This window comes from Triticum aestivum, chromosome 2A, assembly GCF_018294505.1.
Source record: "Triticum aestivum cultivar Chinese Spring chromosome 2A, IWGSC CS RefSeq v2.1, whole genome shotgun sequence".
Classification (NCBI taxonomy): domain Eukaryota; kingdom Viridiplantae; phylum Streptophyta; class Magnoliopsida; order Poales; family Poaceae; genus Triticum; species Triticum aestivum.
This window is the reverse complement of record NC_057797.1, coordinates 763,925,625-763,940,159: the sequence shown is the minus strand read 5'-3', so window position 1 is coordinate 763,940,159 and position 14,535 is coordinate 763,925,625. Positions and strand designations below refer to the sequence as shown.

The window sequence follows — 14,535 nt, the reverse complement described above, 5'->3', positions numbered from 1 at the left end:
CCGCGGATGTATAGGGGGCGGGTTTTCCAAGTCCGGTTGTAGATGCTCTTAGGGAGCCATGAGTAGGGATACCACCTACCCCTCTCCATTCCAGCTCCGTCGCTGGCGATTCGCACCTCGAGTCCTTGTTTGGTCATCTATGGGTCAGATCTAGGGTTAGTCCTCTTCCTCCTCCTGCCAATTCGTTCGAGTGGTGGTCGGGCAAGGTCACCGGCGACAAGTGTTCCTTCACTCAGGTTGCGGCGGGATAGGTTTCCTCACGATCCATTGCGTCAACTCTGATAGGTGATCGCGATGGAGGCAAGTTTGGTGGGCGGTATGAGGGGGCTGGGCACGGAACTACGGAGGAGGCCACAACCGCAATCTATCAGGTCATTTCGCTCCTCGCTGTCCGACGAGTAGGTGTGAAAAGGGTGGTAAACTCGGACATATGGCACAATTGTGTCAATCTCTTCGTCCTTGGGAGTGTGTTCCTTTCATGTGCGGCTTTCAGTCTCCTGGCCATGGTTTCTTTTACATTCCTGACTTGTGTGTCCTGCTAAGAAAGCTAGTGATAAAAGTAGTACGGATGTGATTACTATTGTGGAAGGATTTGCTACTGTTAAAGAAATTGAGATTGAATTCAAAGGTTTCTTCTCTCAAAAACCTCGAAATGGCATTGCACTACTCGCCCTATCAGTCCTACTCAATTTTTCATGAGGTTACCTAATGCCAGAGAGGTTGAAAGAGCTTGCTGCTATGGTAAATACGTCCTGCTGAAAGATGGCTTGGTTGTTGTCTGAATTATTCCTTGGTCGGTGCTATATATGGGCGCTAAGGCCAATCTGCAGAAAGCCTAGGTTAGGGTTCGTAACAATGTTCCTATAGAAAAAAGATGTGTGGATCATGTTTCCTATGCTGGTGCTTTGGTTGGGATCACCTTGGAGATTGATGCTGCCACATTGCATAAACCTGAATATGCTCGTATCCTGCTTGGATGTAGGGATGTTGAAAAAATTCCCCCATTGGCTGAAGGAATGCTTGGATGAGAAATTATATGACCTCTTTTATGAAGTGGAGAAAATTGTGTGGTTGGGGGCCATGGTAAAAGTCAATCATCTGTTCCAGTGAATAGTAGTTCTTCGCCTACTTTTTCCTAAAAGGGTCATGTTTGATTTTCAGCCTGATTCGTCTACCGAACAAGGGGGAACTAGTAGTGCATCTGTAGTTGGGAATTCCTCCTTCCCAGAATTATACTATGAGCTCCCAACGCTTGGCTCTGTGTCTTAATCGAGGAAGAAGAAGATAGCGATGATGGAGACCATACTGAGTTGCCGATCCATTCTATGGCCAAGTACAAGGACCATTACACCTACTCCAAATACGGGGATGTCGGGGGTTTATGACCCACGTCTGTCTATTGAGGCCGACCCTGCTCGATATGATCCCTCGATGATGTATCCGTCCTACTTCTCTGATCTGGTGATGGCTCAAACTTTCTCGATGGGCTCAATGTCGTAAACTGCAAGAAGTATGACGGATTCCTCGATTTGGACGGAAGTCTATATCCTCGCGGTCCATGTGGACATTATTGATGATCTATACACCATAAAATGTCTGCTACTAAAGCTGGAAGGCTCAGCTGGGCACTGATTGCACACTCTGCCGCCAGGGTCAATCAATACTTGGGCAGATTTACAGTCCGAATTCATGGAAAATTTCTAGGACTACACATACGTTAATCCTCCAGATGCTGATGATCTTGCCCTTGTAGTGTAGAAACGGTACCACTCCATTCATAAGTTCTGGAATCGTTTTCTCAAGAAGAATGAGATCATCGATTGTCCAGATGCTGAAGCCCTCGCATCGTTCAAGAATAACATCAACGACGAATGTCTCTCCAGAGACTTTGGCCATGATAAGCCGAAGATCATGGCCAAACTCATGGTTATGATGGCCAAATTCCATGCCACGGAATACAACTGGCTCACCAAGAAGAAGGGGCGGAGCAACAATCCCGGGACATCCGAGGTGTGTGATGGAAACGAAAAGCCACGACGCAATAGACGACATAAGCGCCATAACAGAAGTGATAGCGATGCCGAGGATGGCGAGGTCAACATCGGATTCGGCAAGCAACACTAGGGTGGCAAGAAGAAGCCGTTCCAGGGTATGAAAGGAGGCATCGAGTCTGAATTGAATAGAATCCTAGACCAGCCATGCGCCATCCGTCCTGGAACAGCCGATAAGCCTACCACCCACACAAATCGCAACTGTTGGGTCATTAAGCAAGCCTCGCATACCGGGAATAACAACCCCAGAAGGCGGAACCCCCACAACGATAACGACGGGGACGCGCACTAGCCCAGACTAAGTAATGCCAGACAAAAGCAATTCCCTCGGAGGTGAAGGACATAAACACGATCTATGGGTCCCACATCACCAAGAGGGAACGAAAGTGTGTGCACAAGGTATATGTCGTGGAACCAGCGAAACTGAAGTACAACCTGTGGTGGGATATCTCCGATCACGTTCGATCATCAGGATCACCCGACAAGCATCCGCCATGGCAGAACCGCCGTACTGGTCCTCGACCCAATCATTGATGGCTTCCATCTGACCAGGGTCTTGATGGATGGCAACAACAGTCTAAGCCTCATCTACACGTAGACACTAAAAATGGTGCAGTTTGACTCATTGCGCATTCAGGCTAGTAATACCAAATTTAAGGGTATCATCCTAAGCATGGAGGCTCAATGCATGATGAGGGTCACACTCGACGTGGTGTTCGGTACTCCCGACAACTATCACATCGAAGCTTTTAACTTCGACATAGTCCCCTTCCGGAGTGGTTATCATGGGTTGCTCGGTCTAACAACATGTGCACAGTTTCACGTCGCGCCTCATTACGGATACATGAAATTGAAGGTGTCGGTTCCTAAAGACGTCATTGCTATCTGTGGTAATGCAGAACGGTCTCTTCAGACCAAGGACCATACCACAGCCTACGTCGCCAAGGCCCAAGGTGAGGCCTCAGCGGACAAGCAGCTTGCTGAGATGAAGGCCGCATACGCTAAATAGGGCTTCCCTTTTATTTTGTTATAAATTTGACATCAAATCTTTACCGATTTTATTCATGTTGTTGGTCAGCTATTGCTGAAGCTTAAGCAGGAGAATTATATCTAACTGTTTTTTAATATATTTTCTTTTTAAAAATTAGGGTAATTCTGAAGTCATTAAACTCATTACAGAGGATGCAACTTCAGAACGCCACAGTCAGTCAGCCGTAGATATAGAGGCGAATTAGGAGAAGCATTGTTGCTTAGATATTTTTTTTCCGACGTTTGCAGAACGCCTGCCCGTGTTAGATAACATTTCAAAGTAAAACGCCTTGCTGGGAGATCGCACCTAGCAGTAGCGAAGGAAGCATTTAGAGACGACGCATCAATGGTGCAATACCTGAAGCTCTTTCAGGGTTTTTCTTCGGAAGAATCCAACGATGTTGAGGCACCTTAAAATCAAAGATTTCCTGGCTGGTTGGGGAGAAATAAAGAAAATAGGGTCGATGGTGGTTTCTTGCCAGAGTTGGGAGGGATTGAGATGAGAATTAATGGTCTTAATTAAGTGTATGCTTCCTATGAGCGTACACATCCTCTAAACAATCGGCCACCGCGCCTCTTGTCAATAAATACCATGCGGCTCTCCCTGTTGGAGAGTAGGAACGCTTCAACCATTTTACAGGACGAAGATGCAAGATAGACTTCAGACAAATGATGATGGTACTCCTTTCCTGATCTGCATGGAAGTGTAATACAACTAGGCTTGGTAATACTACATGGGTAGGGCACTAGAATGGCTCATTCTTTCACAGCTGTATAAAATTTTCAGTTTGCCATGTTTTATGTTGTTCTTGATTATTGTAGTTTTGCTTTCACATTTTTGCTACATTATGGGTATGGGCACCATCTAAGAGCTCTAACTTCTTGGTGCTAACACTAAACTCACTATAAACATAATTGAGCATTATGTATCAGTCAGCATGATCTTTTGTTGAGTTTATATGATGTTGTTTCGCCACTTCTGCTGGAAGAGGGATAGACTCCTGTAGCACTTTGACATTCTCTTCATGATATAGCTTAAATAAAATACATAACCTAGTGTCTTCACGTTTGTTTCAGGAGCTCAACTTTGTTGTAAAAGGATCTGTGTATGTTTTGACTTGAGATTCTTAGAAAGTTCTATACGATATGTCTAAGATAACATTATTTCGTGTTAGTTATACTTTGGTTTACGAACAAGTTCTTTTATCTTTTGTAGCTATAGTTCTGAATGGCTGTATGAGAGAAACCTGCAGGAGACCTTGTCATGCAGGAGTAAGGAAGCAACGAGGCCGACTTGCAATCACCTGATGGCGCGCCCTTGCTTTTAGATTGCTGTGTAGGCGTGGCCCCTATGACATTCTTTACCGCAAGTGAACAAACTACATGAGTTCACTCGATCGACAAAAACTTCCTCCTGGATGAGGACAGAGAAACCTACTGATAGTCTTGTATGGAGTGGGTTTGTGCGTCTGCTACTCTGCTCCCAAACAACCTGTGGTTACTTCTGTTACGATGATTACATGAATACTTGTTCTTACAGATGTTTTTTTTTCGATAAAGTTTTCTTAGAGATGTTGATGAAAACTTATGAAGAATATGAGGATGCTAGCTGTTCTTTGCAAGATTTGCATCAATCAAGAATCAAGTATAACCTAATAAGTATTCTCTTTTGTTCAGGTGGAAATTGATTATGCTGGAGTCTCTAGTTCATACTTCAGAAACTAATTAAGGTGGTTGGAGTCTCCATAGGGATTTTTATTTAGAAAAAAACCAATAATTTTGCGACCGTACTAAGTGAGTGATCTTGACCTAAGATCCATACATCTTTTTTTTTGAGAAAATTTCCGATCTATTCATCTTCAACCATGGCAGTACAACGAATACCAGAAATAATAAAAAATACATCCAGATCCATAGACCACCTAGCGACGACTACCAGCACTGAAGCGAGCCGAAGTCAGCCAGCCGCCATCTCGTCTTCCTGAGCAGGACACAAACCCTAGCAAAACTGAAAAAAAAACGACTAAAAATGAAGCCCTCTCGCCGGCCCTTGCCGAGATCCACCACGCCCCCATGGTCCTAGGGCCACCGGAGAGGAGGCGAACCTGCGATGGCGGCGATGGCGGGAGGCAGAAACCCTAGCTTTTTTGTGGTGTCTTGAACTCTTGATTGAGAAAGATATCGTGTTAGTTTCCTAGCCTTCTCCGAGTAGTTCAGATCCATACATCAATAACAAAATATACGAGTAGCAAAATAAATAGATATAGCATATCAGCAACCTTGAGCTCTACACAAGTAACCCATCAGTTCATCCCACCAGAACAGAACCGGCAGTCCACCCTCGTATAATAAGTCATACTATCCTCAAAAGAAGAAGAAAAATCAAGAGCAGCACAACCACCCTTTCAAACATCAAGCTAATCCCTAATTTATAAAGAAGCATTGATGGCATACGCTGTTCGGCGGGGATCCATCCGTTGCTTCCCGGTCATACTATAGTTAGATATGCTACAGTCGATGCGTCTAAGTTGGTCATGAAAACGGGACCGGGTTGCGCAAACTGCCCGGTTCTCGTTTCACAAACTATGATTTTTGCATTCGGTGGACCGCCGTCCAAAGGTTCCCGATAAAGGCCGGTGCACGCGCAAGCCAGCTCAAGAAAGCCATGGCGGTAGCGTTCATGAAGCTTGCACAGGGATTTACCGAGCAAGCTCCGAAATCATTGGAAAGGAGAGTTGTGATGGCTGCCGATCCACAAGCTGCACTGAAGATGAGTGTACCTGTGACCTACGGACAAAACATCCGGGTCAAATTAGGTCGTTTTTACCTTTTTTAGGAGAAAGAAAGATACACATGATTCTTAATTTGCATATTCAAAACACAATGCATGACAGATGGGTTGTTCTTTTTCTTGAGGTGGCAGAGAAAATACGACTTACCCAGTCCCCCAAGGGCAAGTATGATGACAGCCCGGCCAATTCGGAAGGAACGTTTGACAACAATTGCATAGGCATCCAGAATGGCCACGGCGAGGCTCCACAGGCATTGCACACTTGCTGCTGCGACGAGGTAGCTGCTCAAACGAACAAGAATAATTAAGTCCATCTACAGAAGAGCAAACAAACAAACAAATAAAAATCCCCTATTCTGAGTTGTTTTCCTTTAGGAAGGAAATGTATGCACACGATTGTCCATTACAATTAGACCATTCTCAATTCCGGATTGTTGACATGCATGTGTAGATCAAACACCTGATTTTCGCAGAATTGCTAAACATTGCTGCGTCCGAACAGGGCCGCTGAGACAACATTTCAGATGAATCAGCTGAGATAACATCACAGGGAGCATGATCATCTAATCGCACTGCCTCTTTCAGGACTAGAAGATCCAAAAAGGCGTACAAATATCGAAATGCGTAACTAAATATGAGCATTTCACTTTGGATAGTTAAGAAGGACTGAATGCAAATTGGTTGGACGACAGGGGGCACTTGTTCAGAAACAAAATTGAATTCCTAAGAAGAAAATTGCTGAGCAGGGGAGGAGAAGGGGGCCCGGCCCATCCATCCATCCATCATCCAAGAAGGATTGGAGGACGCACCGGAATGTGGTGACGGAGGAGAAGTCGTCAGTGGAGGCCATGACGGCGAGCGCGGCGGCGGCGAAGGCGGCCTGCAGGAGGTGGAAGACGAGGCCGCACCGCGTCCAGGGGTCCCTCATGATCACCCCAGCAGGCGCATTCCCGTCCCCATTCGGCCCCTCCCCCTGCACCGCCTGCCCCTGCGCCGGCGGCGGCACCACCACCGGCGGGCAGGGGTGCACCACCGGATGGCTGAAGTGCAGCAGCGTCGTCCTCGAGCCAACCAAAAGGTGCTAGGATACCTTGCTTCGCCCGGTGGTTCTCTCTTATTTTTCACTCCCCAGTGAGAGTGAGCGCTTTCAGCGAGGAAGGAGAGTGAGTTTGAGTCTGGGGAGAATATCTGGTGCTACTAAGCCTTAGGTGCTACCGTGATACGAGCTTCTGGGCCGTCAGATTCTCATATGAACGGCATCTATGAGGTGTTGGATCTGCTGGACCTATGCGCAATATCTCAATTTTTAGGAGGCTTTTTTGCAAATGTTGCAGAACCTCTGTGAGCCGTCTGATCCAAAAATCCAACGGCCTAGAAGTTTGTATCATGATAGCACCTAAAGTTTGGTAGCACCGGATATTCTCCCGTCTGAGTCTGAGTCGACTCTAGGTCGAGTCTGCACGTGGCACGCGGCATAGCTATAGCATCCTAGTAGCACTGGGCTGGGCTCCACCGCGTGCGCCTGCACCCCACAAACCAAAGAGAAAGAGGCGATCTCTTTGTTTCTTGACTCTCGTCCATGGGGGATCGTCAATGATTCACATTTTTGACAGCACCGAGTGGAGTGTATAGGTCTCTTGATCATTCCGGTCGCATCCTTCATGGAACCGGATCCTCTAACATTAAGAAGAGAAATTAGAGAAGTTATACTATCCTAACTTTTCTTCTTTCTATTCACACGATTAAGGCTAAAATGACTCAAATTAATTTGCCAATTAATGATCTACTGTGCACATTTATAGTAATTACCTACAAATAAGATGATGGTGAAATAAAATTAATTTTAAATTATTTATATCTATAATAAATACCACCAATAAACAACCTGCTAACTACCAACTAACAGTCTCTAACTTCCCTTCTATATTTTACACTAGAATAGCACTGTAGCACCCTGACTTTCCTTCTTAATGTTAGAGGATCCGCTTCCGTCCTCCATACCATGTTTGCAACACCAAGCCGCTATCTAGTAGACGTCTTTATCATCCACTATGCCGGTCCGATCGCCATGTAGAGACAACTGAGTAGCTGTGCCGCGAGCTCGCAACGGCAGTAGATCAGGTCTACATCGACACCTAGCATGCCTTCTACCACCGGAAGGACCACGACGACGGTTCGGGCGGCGACGACGACGACGAAGGTGCCGACGGCCCCGAAAATCAATGCCTACAAGGTTACCATCTGGTACCTCGCGTAGTTTTTTTTATTTTTACTTTCAATATAGTTTTTAGTTGAAACTTTGTGATTTTTTGTCTTTTTGGTTTTACATATATATAAATGAAAATTTAACAATTATCGTCCATTTAGCATAAATTTCCTCCGTTTTTTTATGAAAGAACCGTTTGAATTACGGTGAACATTTGGTGACTGCAAATGAATGACCGGCTCCTCTTCCGCTATTCAAGGACAATTCTGAAGATGTCCACGAACTTTTGGTGACCCGTGGTAGAGTTACCCTTAAAGTTCGACGGATGAGAAATGCGAGCCTGCACATGGCGGCAGCTGAACCAAAGCTATATGTTGTAGAGCAAGCATAAAAACAAGGACAAATCCGTTTTTTTGGATTGGATTTCTGGACTGGCAGCTGCATATCTAGGTGGACCAGGTACAGAGGACGGAGGACAAGGGAGGACCTCCATCATTGCTATCTGACCGTTCATTTTTTGTAATGGGTATCCGTGTAATTATATACTTTACTAAGAAATACTTCCTCTGTTCGGAATTACTTGCTGGAGAGTATTTGATGAGTTGGGTTGAGTTGGAGACTTAAATTGCTAAGAGCATCTTCAGCCGTTCGGCCCTCCACAAGCTTGAAATAGCACGGCCTGTGGCCGAACCGGCTCTAAATTCCGCGTGGGGGCGGCCGGTTTCCCAGCCGCCTCCCCAAGGTCGCCCCAAACACCAATTTTTCTAAAACAAACTCGGCCGAAAATCGCCCAAACACAACACAAATTCGACCAAGCTAGGCGATTTCATTGATGTTTGTACAAAAAACTTAAAACATAATCTAAAAACTACTACTAAAGTGGCCGCCCCCCGCCTCCTACATGCCGAGCAGCCTGTACATCTTCGTGTAGTCTGCCATCCTCATCGTCGCCGCCGTCCTGCGTGCCGCCGCCGTCCCTGCTGCACCCATGACCACGGTCGTCGATGTGTGGGGGGTTGGACGGCTCGGGCGCGTCCTCGTCGATGTCGTCGAAGACGACGATGTCGCCCTTCTCGCGTCCGCCGCGCCGAAGCCGCGAACTCCTCGAGGGCACGGCACTGACGCTCCATCTCCTCATGGACGTAGTCCTCCCTCGCCCATTTGAGGGCGGTCGCATCGTCGGAGGCCATGTCCTGGTGCTCCTTCTTCATAGGGAGCATCCTCGACTCGGTCTTCGGTCTGACGAGGCGGGAAGAGGGAGGAGAGGGGCCACTGCCTGTTGGGGAACGTAGCAGAATTTTAAAATTTTCTACGCATCACCAAGATCAATCTATGGAGTCATCTAGCAACGAGGGAGAGGGGAGTGCATCTACATACCCTTGTAGATCGCGAGCGGAAGCGCTCAAGAGAACGGGGTTGATGGAGTCGTACTCGTCGTGATCCAAATCACCGATGACTTAGCGCCGAACGGACGGCACCTCCGCGTTCAACACACGTACGGTTGGGAAGACGTCTCCTCCAACTTGATCCAGCAAGGGGGGAGGAGAGGTTGATGGAGATCCAGCAGCACGACGGCGTGGTGGTGGAAGCAACGGTGATCTCGGCAGGGCTTTGCCAAGCTCAGGAAGAGGGAGAAGTGTCACGGGAGGGAGAAGGAGGCGCCAGGGGCTAGGGTGCGGCTGCCCTCCCCCCACCCCCCCCCACTATATATAGGACCCCTAGGAAGCGGCGGCCAAGTGGGGTGGAGTGCCCCCCAAGCCAAGTGGGGCGCCCCCCACCCCTAGGGTTTACAACCCTAGGCGCAGGGGGAGGCCCATGGGGGGCGCAACAGCCCACTTCAGCCCATGGGGCCCTCCGGGATAGGTGGCCCCACCCGGTGGACCCCCGGACCCTTCCGGTGGTCCCGGTACAGTACCGATTACCCCCGAAACTTTTCCGATGGCCGAAACTTGACTTTCTATACATAAATCTTCACCTCCGGACCATTCTGGAACTCCTCGTGACGTCCGGGATCTCATCCGGGACTCCGAACAACTTTCGGGTTACCGTATACTAATATCTCAACAACCCTAGCGTCACCGAACCTTAAGTGTGTAGACCCTACGGGTTCGGGAGACACGCAGACATGACCGAGACGACTCTTCGGTCAATAACCAACAGCGGGATCTGGATACCCATGTTGGCTCCCACATGCTCCTCGATGATCTCATCGAATGAACCACGATGTCGAGGATTCAATCAATCCCGTATACAATTCCCTTTGTCAATCGGTACGTTACTTGCCCGAGACTCGATCATCGGTATCCCAATACCTCGTTCAATCTCATTGCCGGCAAGTCACTTTACTCGTACCATAATGCATGATCTCGTGATCAACCACTTGGTCACATTGAGCTCATTATGATGAGGCATTACCGAGTGGGCCCAGAGATACCTCTCCGTCATACGAAGTGACAAATCCCAGTCTCGATTCGTGCCAACCCAACAGACACTTTCGGAGATAACCGTAGTGTACCTTTATAGTCACCCAGTTACGTTGTGACGTTTGGCACACCCAAAGCACTCCTACGGTATCCGGGAGTTGCACAATCTCATGGTCTAAGGAAATGATACTTGACATTTGGAAAAGCTATAGCAAACGAACTACATGATCTTTGAGCTATGCTTAGGATTGGGTCTTGTCCATCACATCATTCTCCTAATGATGTGATCCCATTATCAATGACATCCACTGTCCATAGTCAGGAAACCATGACTATCTTTTGATCAACGAGCTAGTCAACTAGAGGCTCACTAGGGACGTGTTGTGGTCTATGTATTCACACATGTATTACGATTTCTGGATAACACAATTATAGCATGAAAAATAGACAATTATCATGAACAAGGAAATACAATAATAACCATTTTATTATTGCCTCTAGGGCATATTTCCAACACTGCCGGCCTCGTTTATGACGAGGGCGCCACCGCGGGCGCGATGCCGGAGCGGCCTCTCCTGTGGTTTCGGCTTGACGGGGTGGAGGGTTGATGATCCGGAGGGCACGGAGCCCGACGACGAGGAGGTCGTCATCTCCATTCGCCGCGATGTCCACGAGCTGTCGCGACAGTGCGAGAAGGTGGGGTGCGCCGGGTACTCCAAGCACGGCGTGTTGCCGGCCTCAATGTGCTCGAGGACAGCTTCCAGGGTGTGGCCAGGGACGCCCCACAATCGGTGCCGCCCCCTCTGAGTTGTGGCGGACGTGGGGCTCGACGTCGTTCGAGGAGGCGAGCTGGTCGGCATGGCGGCGTTTGAAGTACGCCGTCCACAGCGTGTTGCTGTCAGGGGCGTACCTTGGCTCGTTCCGCGACTGCTTCGGCAGCGAGGACCAGATGCGTGCTATCTCGCCGCGCCGGGCAGCTTCGGTGGGCGGTGGTGTTGGGGAACGTAGTAATTTCGAAAATTTTCCTACGCACACGCAAGATCATGGTGATGCACAGCAACGAGAGGGGAGAGTGTTGTCTACGTACCAACGCAGACCGACTGCGGAAGCGATCACACAACGTAGAGGAAGTAGTCGTACGTCTTCTTCCCGATCCGACCGATCCAAGCACCGTTACTCCGGCACCTCCGAGTTCTTAGCACACGTTTAGCTCAATGACGATCCTCGGGCTCCGATCCAGCAAAGCGTCGAGGAAGAGTTCCGTCAGCACAACGGCGTGGTGACGATCTTGATGTACTACCGACGCAGGGCTTCGCCTAAGCACTACAACGGTATGATCGAGGTGGAATTTGGTGGCAGGGGGCACCGCACACGGCTAAGGAACGATCTCAAGGATCAACTTGTGTGTCTTGGGGTGTCCCCTGCCCCCGTATATAAAGGTTGGAGGGAGGGGGGCTGGCCGGCCAAAGAGAGGGAGGCGCAGGAGGAGTCCTACTCCTACCGGGAGTAGGACTCCCCCCTCCAATCCTAGTCCAACTAGGAATCCTTTAAAGGGGAGAGAGAGAGAGAGGTGGTCGGCCCCTCTCCTAGTCCTAATAGGACTAGGGAGAGGGGGGAGGCGCAGCCCTATGTGGGCTGCCCTCTCACCTTTCCACTAAGGCCCATGTTGGCCCATTTGGCTCTCGGGGGGTTCCGGTAACCCTCCCGGTAATCCGGTAAAATCCCGATTTCACCCGGAACACTTCCGATGTCCAAACATAGGCTTCCAATATATCAATCTTTACGTCTCGACCATTTCGAGACTCCTCGTCATGTCCGTGATCTCATCCGGGACTCCGAACAACCTTCGGTACATCAAAATGCATAAACTCATAATAACTGTCATCGTAACGTTAAGCGTGCGGACCCTACGGTTCGAGAACAATGTAGACATGACCGAGACACGTCTCCGGTCAATAACCAATAGCGGGACCTGGATGCCCATATTGGCTCCTACATATTCTACGAAGATCTTTATCGGTCAGACCGCATAACAACATACGTTGTTCCCTTTGTCATCGGTATGTTACTTGCCCGAGATTCGATCGTCGGTATCCAATACCTAGTTCAATCTCGTTACCGGCAAGTCTCTTTACTCGTTCCGTAATACATCATCTCACAACTAACATATTAGTTGCAGTGCTTGCAAGGCTTATGTGATGTGCATTACCGAGAGGGCCCAGAGATACCTCTCCGACAATCGGAGTGACAAACCCTAATCTCGAAATACGCCAACCCAACATCTACCATTGGAGACACCTGTAGTACTCCTTTATAATCACCCAGTTACGTTGTGACGTTTGGTAGTACCCAAAGTGTTCCTCCGGTAAACGGGAGTTCCATAATCTCATAGTTATAGGAACATGTATAAGTCATGAAGAAAGCAATAGCAACATACTAAACGATCGGGTGCTAAGCTAATGGAATGGGTCATGTCAATCAGATCATTCTACTAATGATGTGACCTCGTTAATCAAATAACAACTCTTGGTTCATGGTTAGGAAACATAACCATCTTTGATTAACGAGCTAGTCAAGTAGAGGCATACTAGTGACACTCTGTTGGTCTATGTATTCACACATGTATTATGTTTCCGGTTAATACAATTCTAGCATGAATAATAAACATTTATCATGATATAAGGAAATAAATAATAACTTTATTATTGCCTCTAGGGCATATTTCCTTCAGTCTCCCACTTGCACTAGAGTCAATAATCTAGTTCACATCGCCATGTGATTTAACAGCAATAGTTCACATCACCATGTGATTAACACCCATAGTTCACATCGTCATGTGACCAACACTCAAAGGGTTTACTAGAGTCAGTAATCTAGTTCACATCTCTATGTGATTAACACCCAAAGAGTACTAAGGTGTGATCATGTTTTGCTTGTGAGATAATTTTAGTCGACGGGTCTGTCACATTCAGATCCGTAAGTATTTTGCAAGTTCTATGTCTACAATGCTCTACACGGAGCTAATCTAGCTAATTGCTCCCACTTTCAATATGTATCCAGATTGAGACTTAGAATCATCTGGATCAGTGTCAAAAACTTGCATCGACGTAACCCTTTACGACGAACCTTTTTGTCACGTCCATAATCGAGAAACATATCCTTATTTCACTAAGGATAATTCTGACCGTTGTCCAGTGATCTACTCCTAGATCACTATTGTACTCCCTTGCTAAATCAGTGCAGGGTATACAATAGATCTGGTATACAGCATGACATACTTTATAGAACCTATGGCCAAGGCATAGGGAATGACTTTCATTCTCTTTCTATCTTCTGCCGTGGTCGGGCTTTGAGTTCTTACTCAACTTTACACCTTATAATACAGGCAAGAACTCTTTCTTTGACTGCTCCATTTTGAACTACTTCAAAATCTTGTCAAGGTATGTACTCATTGAAAAAACTTATCAAGCGTCTTGATCTATCTCTATAGATCTTGAAGCTCAGTATGTAAGCAGCTTCACTGAAGTCTTTCTTTGAAAAACTCCTTTCAAACACTCCTTTATGCTTTACAGAATAATTCTACATTATTTCCGATCATCAATATGTCATTCACATATACTTATCAGAAATGTTGTAGTGCTCCCACTCACTTTCTCATAAATACAGGCTTCACCGCAAGTCTGTATAAAACTATATGCTTTGATCAACTCATCAAAGCGTATATTCCAATTCCGAGATGTTTGCACCAGTCCACAGATAGATCGCTGGAGCTTGCATATTTAGTTAACACCTTTAGGATCGACAAAACCTTCTAGTTGCATCGTATACAACTCTTCTTTAGCAAATCCATTAAGGAATGCAGTTTTGTTTATCCATTTGCCAGATTTCATAAAATGCGGCAATTGCTAACATGATTCGGACAGATTTTAAGCATAGATACGAGTGATAAAATCTCATCATAGTCAACACTTTGAATTTGTCGAAAACCTTTTGCGACAATTCTAGCTTTGTAGATAGTAACACTACTATCAGCGT

The 14,535-nt window shown here is 47.0% G+C and overlaps 1 pseudogene; it reads right to left on the bottom strand.

The window, feature by feature from the left end:
- Positions 1 to 5,566: 5,566 nt before the first annotated feature.
- Positions 5,567 to 9,215, bottom strand: LOC123038242 (CASP-like protein 5A1; annotated as a pseudogene).
- Positions 9,216 to 14,535: the final 5,320 nt, after the last annotated feature.